Source organism: Symphalangus syndactylus, chromosome 8 (genome assembly GCF_028878055.3).
Source record: "Symphalangus syndactylus isolate Jambi chromosome 8, NHGRI_mSymSyn1-v2.1_pri, whole genome shotgun sequence".
Lineage (NCBI taxonomy): Eukaryota > Metazoa > Chordata > Mammalia > Primates > Hylobatidae > Symphalangus > Symphalangus syndactylus.
Window position 1 is genome coordinate 64,522,463 of NC_072430.2, and position 14,798 is coordinate 64,537,260.

At 45.1% G+C, this 14,798-nt stretch overlaps 1 pseudogene; it reads left to right on the forward strand.

Annotated features, from left to right (window-relative positions):
• The first annotated feature begins 397 nt into the window (after window positions 1–397).
• Window positions 398–6,496, forward strand: LOC129488744 (uncharacterized; annotated as a pseudogene).
• Window positions 6,497–14,798: the final 8,302 nt, after the last annotated feature.

Below are 14,798 nucleotides of genomic sequence, written 5' to 3' on the forward strand. Positions count from 1 at the left end.
ATGGCCTGAAGCAACTGAAGATCCACAAAAGAAGTGAAAATAGCTTTAACTGATGACATTCCACCATTGTAATTTGTTTCTGCCCCACACCCTAACTGATCAATGTACTTTGTAATCTCCGCCACCCTTAAGAAGGTTCTTTGTAATTCTCCTCACCCTTGAGAATGTATTTTATGAGATCCACCCCCTGCCTGCAAAACATTGCTCCTACCTCCACCACCTATCCCAAAACCTGTAAGAACTAATGATAATCCCATCACCCTTTGCTGACTCTCTTTTCAGACTCAGCTTGCCTGCACCCAGGTGAAATAAACAGCCTTGTTTGGTGGTCTCTTCACACGGACACGAGTGACATTTGGTGCCAAAGACCTGAGTCAGAGGGACTCCTTCGGGAGACCAGTCCCCTGTCCTCACCCTCACTCCGTGAAGAGATCCACCTATGACCTCGGGACCTCAGACCAACCAGCCCAAGGAACATCTCACCAATTTCAAATCAGGTAAGCGGTCTTTTTACTCTCTTCTCCAGCCTCTCTCGCTACCCTTCAATCTCCCTGTCCTTCCAATTCCAGTTCTTTTTCCTCTCTAGTAGAGACAAAGGAGACACATTTTATCCATGGACCCAAAACTCTGATGCCGGTCACGGACTTGGGAAGACAGTCTTTACTTGGTGTTTAATCACTGCGGGGACGCCTGCCTGATTATTCACCCCCATTCCCTTGGTGTCTGATCACCTCAGGGACGCCTGCCTTGGTCATTCACCCACATTCCCTTGGTGGCAAGTCAATTGCGGGGACGCCTGCTTTGGCTGCTCACCCACATTGCAGCCCAGGGCTGCTCCTCACCCTCCTTCTCCGTGTCTCTACCCTTCTCTTTAAACTTGCCTCCTTCACTGTGGGCAACCTTCCACCCTCCATTCCTACTTCTTCTCCCTTAGCCTGTGTTCTCAAGAACTTAAAACCTCTTCAACTCTCACCTGACCTAAAATCTAAGTGTCTTATTTTCTTCTGCAACACCGCTTGGCCCCAATACAAACTTGACAATGCTTCTAAATGGCCAGAAAATGGCACTTTTGATTCCTCCATCCTACGAGACCTAGATAATTTTTGTCAAAAAATGCACAAATGGTCTGAGGTGCCTGACGTCCAGGCGTTTTTCACACTTCGTTCCATCCCTAGTCTCTGTTCCCAATGTGACTCATCCCAAATTCTCCTTCTTTCCCTCCTGCCTGTCCCTTCAGTCCCAACCCCAAGCATTGCTGAGTCTTTTGAATCTTCCTTTTCTACTGACCCATCTGACCTCTCACCTCCTCCCCAGACTGCTCCTCCTCAGGTCGTTCCCTGCTAGGCTGAATCAGGTTCCAACTCTCCTTCAGCCTCTGCTCCCCCATCCTATAACCCTTCTATTACCTCCCCTCCCCACACCCGGTCTGGTTTACGGTTTCGTTCTGGGACTAGCTCTCCCCCACCTGCCCAACAATTTCCTCTTAGAGAGGTGGCTGGAGCTGAAGGCATAGTCAGGGTACATGCGCCTTTTTCTCTATCAGACTTTTCCCAAATCAGCCAGTGTTCAGGCTCTTTCTCATCAGACCCCCCTAAATATATACAGGAATTCCGATATCTAACTCTGTCCTACAATTTAACCTGGAGTGACTTAAATGTCATCCTAACTTCTACCCTTTCCCCAGATGAACGGGAAAGAGTTTTTTCTCTAGCCCAATCTCACGCTGATAACCGCTGGCTTCATTAGCCAGACCTCCAGGAAGGCATTAGAGCAGTTCCCCGAGAAGATCCCCAGTGGAACTACCAGGCAGATTCCCCAGGTATAGCTAGGCGAGATTACATGGTTTCCTGCCTAGTTGAAGGGCTTAAAAAGGTAGCTGACAAAGCTGTTAATTATGACAAACTTAAAAAAAACTACCCAAGGTAAAGATGAAAACCCAGCCCAGTTCATGGCCCGCTTAGCAGCAACCCTTAGGCGCTTTACCACCCTAGACCCAGAGGGCCCAGAAGGCCGCCTTATTCTTAATATGCATTTTATCACCCAGTCAGCTCCTGACATTAGAAAAAAAGCTTCAAAAATTAGAATCCTGCCCTGAAACCCCACAACAGGAATTAATCAACCTCACCTTCAAGGTGTACAATAATAGAGAGGAGGTAGCTAGACAGCAACGCATTTCTGAGTTACAGCTACTTTGCCTCTGCTGTAAGACAACCCACAACCAACGTCTCCAGCATACAAGAACTTCAGAACATCCAAGCCACAGCTCCCAGGGGCTCCTTCAAAACATCCTCGTGGACCTTGCTTCAAATGCCAAAAGCCTGGCCACTGGGCCTCGGAATGCCCACAGCCCAGGATTCCTCCTAAGCCGTCCCCTGTCTGTGCAGGCCCTCACTGGAGGTCGGACTGTCCGACTCACATCGCCACCAGTCCTAAAGCCCCTAGAGCCCAAACCCAATTTTCCTTGGCCGACTCCTTCCCAGATCTCCTCGGCTTAGCAGCTGAAGACTGATGCTGCCTGATCACCTCAGAAGCCCCCTGGACCATCACGGATGCCGAGCTTCGGGTAACTCTTACAGTGGAGGGTAAGTCCGTCTCCTGTTTAATCAATACGGGGGCTATCGACTCCACATTACTTTCTTTTCAAGGGCCTATTTCCCTTGCCCCAATAACTGTTGTGGGTATTGACAGCCAAGCTTCAAAACTCCTTAAAACTCCCCCACTCTGGTGCCAACTAGGACAACATTCTTTTATGCACTCTTTTTTAGTTATCCCCACCTGCTCAGTTCCCTTATTAGGCTGAGACATTGTAACCAAACTTTCTGCTTCCCTGATTATTCCTGGACTACAGCCACATCTCATTGCCACCCTTCTTCCCAACCCAAAGCCTCCTTCTCATCTTCCTCTCGTATCCCCCCACCTTAACCCACAAGTATGGGATACCTCCACTCCCTCCCTGGCAACCGATCACATGCCCATTACTATCCCATTAAAACCTAATCACCCCTACCCCACTCAGCGCCAGTATCCCATCCCATAACAGGCTTTAAGGGGATTGAAGCCTGTTATCACTCACCTGCTACAGCAAGGGCTTCTAAAACCTATAAACTCTCCTTACAATTTCCCCATTTTACCTGTCCAAAAACCAGACAAGTCTTACAGGTTAGTTCAGGATCTGCACCTTATCAACCAAATTGTTTTGCCTATCCACCCTGTGGTGCCCAACCGATACACTCTTTTGTCCTCAATACCTTCCTCCACAACTCATTATTCTGTTCTTGATCTTAAAGATGCTTTTTTCACTATTCCCCTACACCCCTCGCCCCAGCCTCTATTTGCTTTTACCTGGACTGACCCTGACACCCATCAGTCCCAGCAGCTTACCTGGGTTGTACTGTCGCAAGGTTTCAGGGCAGCCCCCATTACTTCAGCCAAGCTCTTTCTCATGATTTACTTTCTTTCCACCCCTCTGCTTCTCACCTTATTCAATATATTGATGACCTTCTACTTTGTAGCCCCTCCTTTGAATCTTCTCAACAAGACACCCTCCTGCTCCCTCAACATTTATTCTCCAAAGAATATCGGGTATCCCCCTCCAAAGCTCAAATTTCTTCTCCATCCATTACCTACCTGGGCATAATTCTTCATAAAAACACACATGCTCTCCCTGCCGATCGTGTCTGACTGATCTCTGAAAACCCGACCCCATCTACAAAACAACAACTCCTTTCCTTCCTGGGCATGGTTGGATACTTTCACCTTTAGATACCTAGTTTTGCCATCCTAATAAAACCATTATATAAACTCACAAGAAGAAACCTAGGCTGGGTGCGGTGGCTCAAGCCTGTAATCCCAGCTCTTTGGGAGGCTGAGGCAGGTGGATCACAAGGTCAGGAGATCGAGACCGTCCTGGCTAACACGGTGAAACCCCATCTCTACTAAAAATACAAAAATTAGCTGGGCATAGTGGCGGGCGCCTGTAGTCCCAGCTACTCGGGAGGCTGAGGCAGGAGAATGGCATGAACCCGGGAGGCAGAGCTTGCAGTGAGCTGAGATCGTGCCACTGCACTCCAGCCTGGGCGACAGAGCCAGACTCCGTCTCAAAAAAAAAAAAAAAAAAAGAAACCTAGCTGACCCCATAGATCCTAAATCCTTTCCCCACTCCTCTTTCTGAGACAGCTTTAGAGACTGCTCCCACACTAGCTCTCCCTGACTCATCCCAACCCTTTTTCATTGCACACAGCTGAAGTACAGGGCTGTGCAGTTGGAATTCTTACACAAGGACTGGGATCACGCCCTGTAGCCTTTTTGTCCGAACAACTTGACCTTACTGTTTTAGGCTGGCCATATCATGTCTCCGTACGGCGGCCGCCACCACCCTAATACTTTTAGAGGCCCTCAAAATCACAAACTATGCTCAACTCACTCTCTACAGTTCTCATAACTTCCAAAATCTATTTTCTTCCTCACACCTGACACATGTACTTTCTGCTCCCTGGCTCGTTCAGCTATATTCACTCTTTGTTGAGTCTCCCACAGTTACCATTATTCCTGGCCCGGACTTCAATCCGGCCTCCCACATTATTCCGGATACCACACCTGACCCCCATGACTGTATCTCTCTGATACACCTGGCATTCACTCCATTTCTCCATATTTCCTTCTTTCCTGTTCCTCACCCTAATCACACCTGGTTTATTGATGGCAGTTCCACCAGGCCTAATTGCCACACACCAGCAAAGGCAGGCTATGCTACAGAATCTTCCACATCTAGCATTGAGGCTACCGCTCTGCCCCCCTCCACTACCACTCAGCAAGCCAAACTCCTTGCCTTAACTCGAGCCGTCACTCTTGCAAAGGAATTATGCATCAATATTTATACTGACTCTAAATATGCCTTCCATATCCTGCACCACCGTGCTGTTATATGGGCTGAAAGAGGTTTCCTCACTACACAAAGGTCCTCCATCATTAATGCCTCTTTAATAAAAACTCTTCTCAAGGCCACTTTACTTCCAAAGGAAGCTGGAGTCATTCACTGCAAGGGCCACCGAAAGGCATCAGATCCCATCACTCAGGGCAACGCTTATGCTGATAAGGTGGCTAAAGCAGCAGCTAGCATTCCAGCTCACGGCCAGTTTTTCTCCTCATCAGTCGCTCCCACTTACTCTCCCACTGAAACTTCCACCTATCAATCTCTTCCCACATAAGGCAAATGGTTCTTGGACCAAGGAAAATATCTCCTTCCAGACTCACAGGCCCATTCTATTCTATTGTAATTTCATAACCTCTTCCATGTAGGTTACAAGCCACTAGCCTGCCTCTTAGAACCTCTTGTTTCCTTTCCATTGTGGAAATCTATCCTCAAGGAAATCACATCTCAGTGTTCCATCCGCTATTCTACTACTCCTCAGGGATTGTTCAAGCCCCCTCCCTTCCCTACACATCAAGCTTGGGGGATTTGCCCCCACCCAGGACTGGCAAATTGACTTTACTCACATGCTTCGAGTCAGGAAACTAAAATACCTCTTGGTCTGGGTAGTCACTTTCACTGGATGGGTAGAGGCATTTCCCACAGGGTCTGAAAAGGCCACCGCAGTCATTTCTTCCCTTTTGTCAGACATAATTCCTCGGTTTGGCCTTCCCACCTCTACACAGTCCAATAACGGACTGGCCTTTGTTAGTCAAATCACCCAAGCAGTTTCTCAGTCTCTTGGTATTCAGTGGAAACTTCATACCCTTTACTGTCCTGAATCTTCAGGAAAGGTAGAACAGACTAATGGTCTTTTAAAGACATATCTCACCAAGCTCAGCCTCCAACTTAAAAAGGACTGGACAGTACTTTTACCTCTTGCCCTTCCCAGAATTACAGCCTGTCCTTGAGATGCTACAGGGTACAGTGCATTTGAACTTTTATATGGATGCACTTTCTTGCTTGGACCCAGCCTCATCCCAGACACCAGCCCTCTAGGCAACTATCTTCCAGTCCTCCAGCAGGCTAGACAGGAAATTTGCCAGGCTGCTAATCTTCTCTTGCCTACTCCAGATTCTCAGCCATATGAAGACATCCTAGCTGGACAATCAGTTCTTGTTAAGAAGCTGACCCCTCAAACTCTACAACCTTGATGCACTGGACCCAACTTAGTCATCTATAGTACCCCAACTGCCGTCTGCCTGCAGGATCCTTCCCACTGGGTTTACCGTTCCACAATAAAGCTGTATCCATCAGACAGCCAGCCTGATATCTCCTCTTCCTCCTGGAAGTCGCAAGCACTCTCCCCTACTTCCCTTAAACTCACTTGCCTTTCTGAACAACAGTAATAACCCTTACGAGCCTAATATATCCCTTCATTCTATTAGGCCTATCCATCCTTATCCTACTCTTTGTAACAGGGCTTTACACAGTCACCCCACTACTTGGACTGCACCCCAAAAACTTGTCATCCTTACTATATTCTGTCTAGCCATACTCCTATTCACCATTCTCAACTACTCATAAATGACCTGCTGTTGTTTACACTGCCGGTTTATATTGTTTCTCCAACCCATCACAGCTGGTATCTCCTGGTGCTATCCCCAAACTGCCACTCTTGACTCTCTCTTAGAATGGATAGATGATCTTTGCTGACAGGGCACCCTCCAATACTTCCACCCTGATGAAGTTCTATTCTTTACTTTTATACTCACTCTTATTCTCATTCCCATTCTTATGCCACTCTCTACCTCTCCCTAGTTACCTCCAGCATACTATCAATCTCACCCACTCTCTCCTCACTGCCTCCAATCCTTCTCTAGCAAATAATTGTTGGCTATGCATTTCCCTTTCTTCCTGCTCTTACACAGCCATCCCCGCTCTCCAGGCCGACTGGGCAACCTCTCCCGTTTCCCTGCACCTCAGAACCTCCTTTAATAGCCCTCTTCTTTACCAACCTGAGGAACTTCTTTACTTTCTAGACAGATTTGGTGAGAACTCCCCAGACATTTCACACCAACAAGCTGCCACACTTCTCCGCATCTACTTATAGCACCTTTCTCCTTATGTCAATTCCACCCCTCCCATATTTGGACCCCTAACCACAAAAACAAATACCCCTGTTGCCGCTCCTTTATGCATCTTCCTACAACAGCCTACTGGAATCCCTTTAGGCAACCTTCCACTGTCCAAATATTCCTTTACTCTTTATCTCCAGAACCCAGCCACACACATTACCAAACAGATGGGAGCATTCCAACTTCGCATTATTGATAAGCCCTCTATTATTACTGACAAACTAAAAAACATTGGCAGTCACTATTGTTTAGGAAGACACCTACCCTGCATCTCACTCCATCCTTGGCTACCCTCTCCCTGCTCGTCTGAATCTCCTCCTAGCCCCTCCTCTTGCTTGTTTATACTCAGCTCCACAAATAGCAGTGAAAGGCTACTTGTAGACACTATGCACTTTCTCATACACCATGAGAACTGAACCTCTCCCTCTACGCAGTTGCACCATCAATCCTCATTACAACCTCTAACGGCTGCTGCCTTTGCTGGAGCACTAGGATTTTGGGTGCAGGATTCCTCTTTCAGTACACCCTCTTACCTTTTCACTTTACATTTCCAGTTCTGCCTGACACAAGGTCTCTTCTTTTTATGTGGCTCTCCCACCTACATGTGCCTACCTGCCAACTGGACGGGCACATGTACTCTAGTCTTCCTTACCCCCAAAATCCAGTTTGCAGATGGGAACGAACAACTGCCTGTCCCCCTCATGACACCAACATGACAAAAAAGAGTCATCCCACTAATCCCTTTACTTGTAGGTCTAGGACTTTCTGCCTCCACTATTGCACTTGGAACTGGAATAGCAGGCATCTCAACCTCTGTCACAACATTCCGCAGCCTCTCTAATGACTTCTCTGCTAGCATTACAGACATATCACAAACTTTTTCTGTTCTCCAAGCCCAGGTTGACTCTTTAGCTGCAGTTGTCCTCCAGAACCATCAAGGCCTCGATTTACTCACTGCTGAAAAAGGAGGACTCTATATTTTTAAATGAAGAGTGTTGTTTTTACCTAAGTCAATCTGGCCTGGTATAAGACAACATAAAAAAGCTCAAGGATAGAGCCCAAAAACTTGCCAACCAAGCAAACAATAATGTTGAACCTCCTTGGATACTCTTTAATTGGACGTCCTGGATACTCCCAATTCTTAGTCTTTTAATACCTATTTTTCTCCTTCTTTTATTCGGATCTTGTGTCTTTCATTTAGTTTCTCAATTCATACAAAACCGCATCCAAGCCATCACCAATAATTCTATACGACAAATGCTCCTTCTCACAACCCCACAATATCACCCCTTACCCCAAAATCTTTCTTCAGTTGAATCTCTCCCACTGTAGGTTTCCACGCCACCCCAATCCCGCTCGAAGCAGCCCTGAGAAACATTGCCCATTATCTCTCCATACCACCCCCAAAATTTTTTGCCACTCCAACACTTCACCATTATTTTGTTTTGCTTTCCTATTAATATAAGAAGACAGGAATGTCAGGCCTCTGAGCCCAAGCTAAGCCATCATATCCCCTGTGACCTGCATGTATACATGCAGATGGCCTGAAGCAACTGAAGATCAACAAAAGAAGTGAAAATAGCCGTAAATGATGACATTCCACCATTATAATTTGTTTCTGCCCCACCCTAACTGATCAATGTACTTTGTAATCTCCTCCACCCTTAAGAAGGTTTTTTGTAATCTACCCCACCCTTAAGAAGGTTCTTTGTAATTCTCCCCACCCTTGAGAATGTACTTTTTGAGATCTGCCCCCTGCCTGCAAAACATTGCTTCTAACTCCACCGCCTACCCCAAAAGCTGTAAGAACTAATGATAATCCCACCACCCTTTGCTGACTCTCTTTTCAGACTCAGCCCGCCTGCACCCAGGTAAAATAAACAGCCTTGTTGCTCACACAAAGCCTGTTTGCTGGTCTCTTCACACGGATGGGCATGACAATAGTAGCTGTAAGAATTCTTAGCTCCTATATGAAGAATCTAGGTCATTTTCTTTCCCCTATCATGACTTTTTCTTTTTTCTTTTTCTTTTTTTTTTTTTCTTTGAGACAGTTTCACTCTCGTTGCCCAGGCTGGAGTGCAATGACGTGGTCTCGGCTCACTGCGACCTCTGCCTCCCAGATACAAGCGATTCTCCTACAGGCGCCTGTCACCATGCCCGACTAATTTTTGTATTTTTAGTAGAGACGGGGTTTCACCATGTTGGCTAGGCTGGTCTCGAACTCCTGACCTCAGTTGATCTGCCCACCTTGGCCTCCCAAAGTGCTGGGATTACAGGTGTGAGCCACCATGCCCAGCCTATCATGACTTTTTAGGGGATCAGCTATACTTTTTAGCATTCCTTAAGAAAATCAGTAACACTCTCTTTTGAGCCTGATACTAAGGATCAAAGATGTCTACCTAATACTGTGATATACTGTATATACAATATATATTGGGTACACTGGATGCATTCTTTACCCTGGGGGCTTTGTGGACTTGCTGAAACTATGGTCACAAAAACAGTTCCTCCATGGTTAGATACACAATGCCATTCGAGGCTTCAGCTTCAGGGAAGAATTCCTAAATTGGAAACGTGGCTAGCAACAGAAAATTCGAATGCTGGCACCCTGAATCTACTGGGACTTGAAGAAAAATGTAATCTCTGCAGAAGTGTGACATCTATAGCAAACATTTGGTCATTGTTAACATCTGGATTATCACCACAGCTTTTTTTCCACACCAATGTTAGCGACGGCTTCCTCCTTATCACCACTTTTGGAACTGTACTATTTTATATTTATTTATTTAGAAATGGAGTCACACTTTGTCACCCAGGCTAGACTGCAATGGCTGATCTCAGCTCATTGCAACCTCCACCTCCCAAGGAACTGTGCTATTTTAACTTGTAGTTTCCAAATTGTTCTGAGCGCGTTCTTCAGCTTCATCGTGTTTCGGCTTCCAATTAAATTGTAAACTCACCAAGTGAAACTGCATCTTCTAACTATCCTGGCTCCACTGCCCACCATGCCCCCAGGTGTGCCATAATATGAACACTTACGTGGACTAGGTGACATTGCCTTGCTAGGAATTATGAAATACAACTCTTCACCAACACGAAGGTGAATGTGCAAGGTTAAACGGAGTTCAGGCAAATAAACATTCAATATTTGTTGTGACAAAGTTCATGAACAGTGTTGCCTCAGATCTAAGTTTACCTTTGAGTGGTGCAACTTAGATTTAAAAGAAAAACAACAAAGTCCTTTTTGAATCTTCCTCCAATTTGTATGATCTCCAATTTCTAATTCATATTTTGGGAATAGATTCTCTCTGGGAAATTGCATAATAACTTTTTTTTAAACAGGGAATAGTAAAAAGAACTATTTTTTTATCCAAGTTTTTATTTTCAAAAATTTCAAACATCCTTAAAAGTTGAGAGAATAGAATAATGGGCACTCATAAACCCACCACCTTCATCTGGCTGTTAGTAACAGTCTTCTTTATCTATTTTTATTTATGAACCCATTGAAAGTAAGTCACAGATATCATGACACTTTTTTTCTAAATATTCCCTAAAGCATCATTTAAGAACAAGGATATTCTCCTTCATAACCCCAATGTCATTATCAAACCTAAGAAAATCAACAGTAATGCCCTATCTCATATCCAGCTTAAATCGAAATGTCTGTAATTGCCCCAATGATGTTCTTTATAGCTTTTTATTTATTTATTTTATGAGAGTGTCACTCTGTCACCCAGTTTTGAGTGCAGTGGCATGATCACAACTCACTGCAGTCTTGGTCTTCTGGGCTCGATTGATCCTCCCGCCTCAGCCTCCTGAGCAGCTGGGACCACAGGTGTGTTCCACCATGCCTGGCTAATTTTTGTATTTTTGTAGAGGTGGGGTTTCACCATGTTGACCAGGCTGGTCTCAAACTCCTACACTCAAGTGATCCTCCTGCCTCAGCCTCCCAAAGTGCTGGGATTACATATATGCGTGAGTCTTATTTTTTAAAATCAATGTTTAATCTAGATTTACACATCTCATATGGCTAGGCCATCTTTGAAACTCTCATTCATTGGGCACCTACCATGTCCCAAGCTACACAGGCCATCCTATTTATTTTCACAAAAAAATTTGAGATAGTTTTTGTTTTTACTTAAGATGGCAATAAAGTATCTACTTCTGAGTACTTTGATGTATTTTAGTTTTTTGTTGTTTGTCTTGTTTTGTTTTTGAGATAGAGTCTTGCTCTGTCACCCAGGCTGCAGTGCAGTGGCACGATCTCAGCTCACTGCAACCTCCACGTCCTGGGTTCAAGTAATGCCCCTGCCTCAGCCTCCCAAGTAGCTAGGACTATAGGTGTGTACCACCACGACTATTTTTGTATTTTTAGTAGAGATGGGGTTTCACCATGTTGGCCAGGCTGGCCTTGAACTCCTGACCTCAGGTGATCCGCCAGCCTCAGGTGATCCACCAGCCTCAGCCTCCCAAAGTGCTGGGATTACAGGCATGAGCCAATGTGCCCGACCGTAGTTTAGTTATTTACCATTACATTCACAGAGCTTATTAGCACAGAGCCTTATACATACGTAGGTACTAACACATAGCTGTGGAATCAGTGAAACTTCGTGTGCTTTTCCATTCTGGTAGGAAAACTACAACAACAAAAAGTGATGGTATATTACCTAATTTGTTATAATGACACACCGAGGTAGCCTCTCATCCACACTCTCCTGCTTCTCTAGGAACTTAAGGGAAAAGTTTCAGAAACCTAACATTACCTGCCTAAAGCAACCTGCTGCAGGATAACAATTAAAATTCATGCCAATTTTGCATCTGTTCAATATGTTTTGCTTTAATATTTAAAATGATTTTCAATTTAACATCAAGGAGGAAGAGTTTCTCATTTGTCTTGTTTGGTCACAGGGTGTATCAGATTCAGACACTGAAATACATGGAGCCAATACCAAATATCAGATTTAGCATCCAGGCAATTTTTTTTCTTTTTCAGGTCACGAGATTTTGAGAACCCAGATTCAAATAAAGAAATAGATACGGCCAGGTGTGGTGGCTCACGCCTGTAATCCCAGCACTTCGGGAGGCTGAGGCGGGCGGATCACGAGGTTAGGAGATCAAGACCATCCTGGCTAACACAGTGAAACCCCATCTCTATTAAAAATACAAAAAAAAAAAAATTAGCCAGGCGTGGTGGCGGGCACCTGTAGTCCCAGCTACTCGGGAGGCTGAGGCAGGAGAATGGCGTGAACCGGGGAGGTGGAGCTTGCAGTGAGCTGAGATCGCGCCACTGCACTCTAGCCTGGGCAACAGAGCGAGACTTCGTCTCAAAAAAAAAAAAGAAATATATATAAATGGCAATAACATTTTAATCTTTGTGAGTTATGATAGGCTAATCCCTAACAAGATATACACAGATTTATTGTAGTAAAGGTAATAGAGTAAAGCAATTTCAGCCTAATTTTGGTATACTTCTTGACAAGTATTATCTGGTGGGAAGGTAAGTCATTTATGTCATTTGCTGGGCTAAAGGTTCTCTGATTTTTTGTCAGTCTCTTATAGAATCTAGGAGACATTTGTCAAAGAACTGTTAGGAAAGAAAGATGTCTAATAATGATTTTTACCATGACTACTATAATTTTGATGACATATAAGTGAAGAGTCTCAAATAACTCCTAGCTTCTATGATAAATATTAATTACAGCAATCTTGTACAGAAATGTATAGTATAGCCTTTCAGGTGTTAGCTGGATCTGCTAAATAAGCCAGCTTTGTAAGTCACCACCTGCATTTAAGGTAAGCAGTGAAGTCATTCACCTTATTCAAATTTTTATATTTTTTTGTGATACATTTTCCATTCTCTATGAGGGAAAATAATCTAAACCTGAATTCAAAGAAACCGTCATTTCCTTCTGCTAAGCCAGCATACATCTATCCAAATGAGCAATTTTCATTTTTTTGTGTGTCACTAGTTTGTATTAAATGGTTAGTATTGATCAGACTGAACGTTTTTACCTTTTTCTTCTAAACCATCCCACTTCACATACTGAGAATGTAAAAAGGCAAACTCTCTGGGATGAAGTACTTTTGGGAAGGATGCAGGTTGACAAGTGCATTCAGAGTGTGCTGAAGCTTGGCCATTCCTGCAGTTTTGCCTATCAGAAATTTGACCTTGGCTAGGCACAGCGGCTCATGCCTGTAATCCCAGCACTTTCGGAGGCAGAGGCAGGCAGATGACGAGGTCAGGAGATCGAGACCATCCTGGCTAACACGGTGAAACCCCATCTCTACTAAAAATACAAAAAATTAGCCGGGCGTGGTGGCGGGCACCTGTAGTCCCAGCTACTCAAGAGGTTGAGGCAGGAGAATGGTGTGAACCTGGCAGGCGGAGCTTACAGTGAGCCGAGATCGCACCACTGCACTCCAGCCTGGGTGACAGAGCAAGACTCTGTCTCAAAAAAAAAAAAAAAGGAAAAAAAAGAAATTTGACCACAATTATGCAGATATACATACTTTTTGCCAGTCAATGCTGTGCTCACTAAAATGATCTTTGTTAACATTTTATCACCAGCAATAAAGTATTTTTCAAATTAACATGTCTTCGGAAATATTTTTTTTTTTTTTTTTTTGAGACGGAGTCTTGCTCTGTCACCCAGGCTGGAGTGCAGTGGCGCGATCTCGGCTCACTGCAAGCTCCGCCTCCCGGGTTCACGCCATTCTCCTGCCTCAGCCTCTCCGAGTAGCTGGGACTACAGGCGCCCGCCACCACGCCCGGCTAATTTTTTTGTATTTTTGGTAGAGACGGGGTTTCACCGTGGTCTCGATCTCCTGACCTCGTGATCCGCCCGCCTCAGCCTCCCAAAGTGCTGGGATTACAAGCGTGAGCCACCGCGCCCAGCCTCGGAAATATTTTAAATGTAGAGAACAAAGACCAATAAAAGAATGAATTTCAGGCCAGGTGTGTTGGCTTACGCCTATAATCCCAGCACTTTGGGAGGCTGAGGCAGGCGGATCACCTGAGGTCAGGAGTTCAAGACCAGCCTGGCCAACATGGTGAAACCCCATCTCTGCTAAAAATACAAAAATTAGCCCGGTGTGCTGATGGGTGCCTGTAATCCCAGCTGCTCGGGAGGCTAAGGCAGAATTGCTTGAACCCAGGAGGCGGAGGTTGCAGTGAGCAATCTCACGCCACTGCATTCCAGCCTGGGCAATAGACTCCGTCTCAAAAAAAAAAAAAAAAAAAGAACAAATTTCATTAATAATCATACATTGTACCCAGCACACAAAAAAACTACAGTATTTTGCTTTTAATAGACTAGAATTTAAATGTCATAAGAATAAGGGCTGGCCAGGCGCGGTGGCTTACGCTTGTAATCCCAGGACTTTGGGAGGCCGAGGCGGGTGGGTCACGAGGTCAGGAGATCGAGACCACGGTGAAACCCCGTCTCTACTAAAAAATACAAAAAATTAGCTAGGTGCGGTGGCGGGCACCTGTAGTCCCAGCTACTCGGAGAGGCTGAGGCAGGAGAATGGCGTGAATCCGGGAGGCGGAGCTTGCAGTGAGCCGAGATTGCGCCACTGCACTCCAGCCTGGGCAACAGAGCGAGACTCCGTCTCAAAAAAAAAAAAAGAACAAGGGCTTTGTCTATTTGCATCACTGCTAAATCCACAGTGCTAGCATGTAGTAGGGATTCAATAAATATTCACTGAATGGATATGTTAAATGTTTCAACTCTTGAGACAGCTATTAGGTG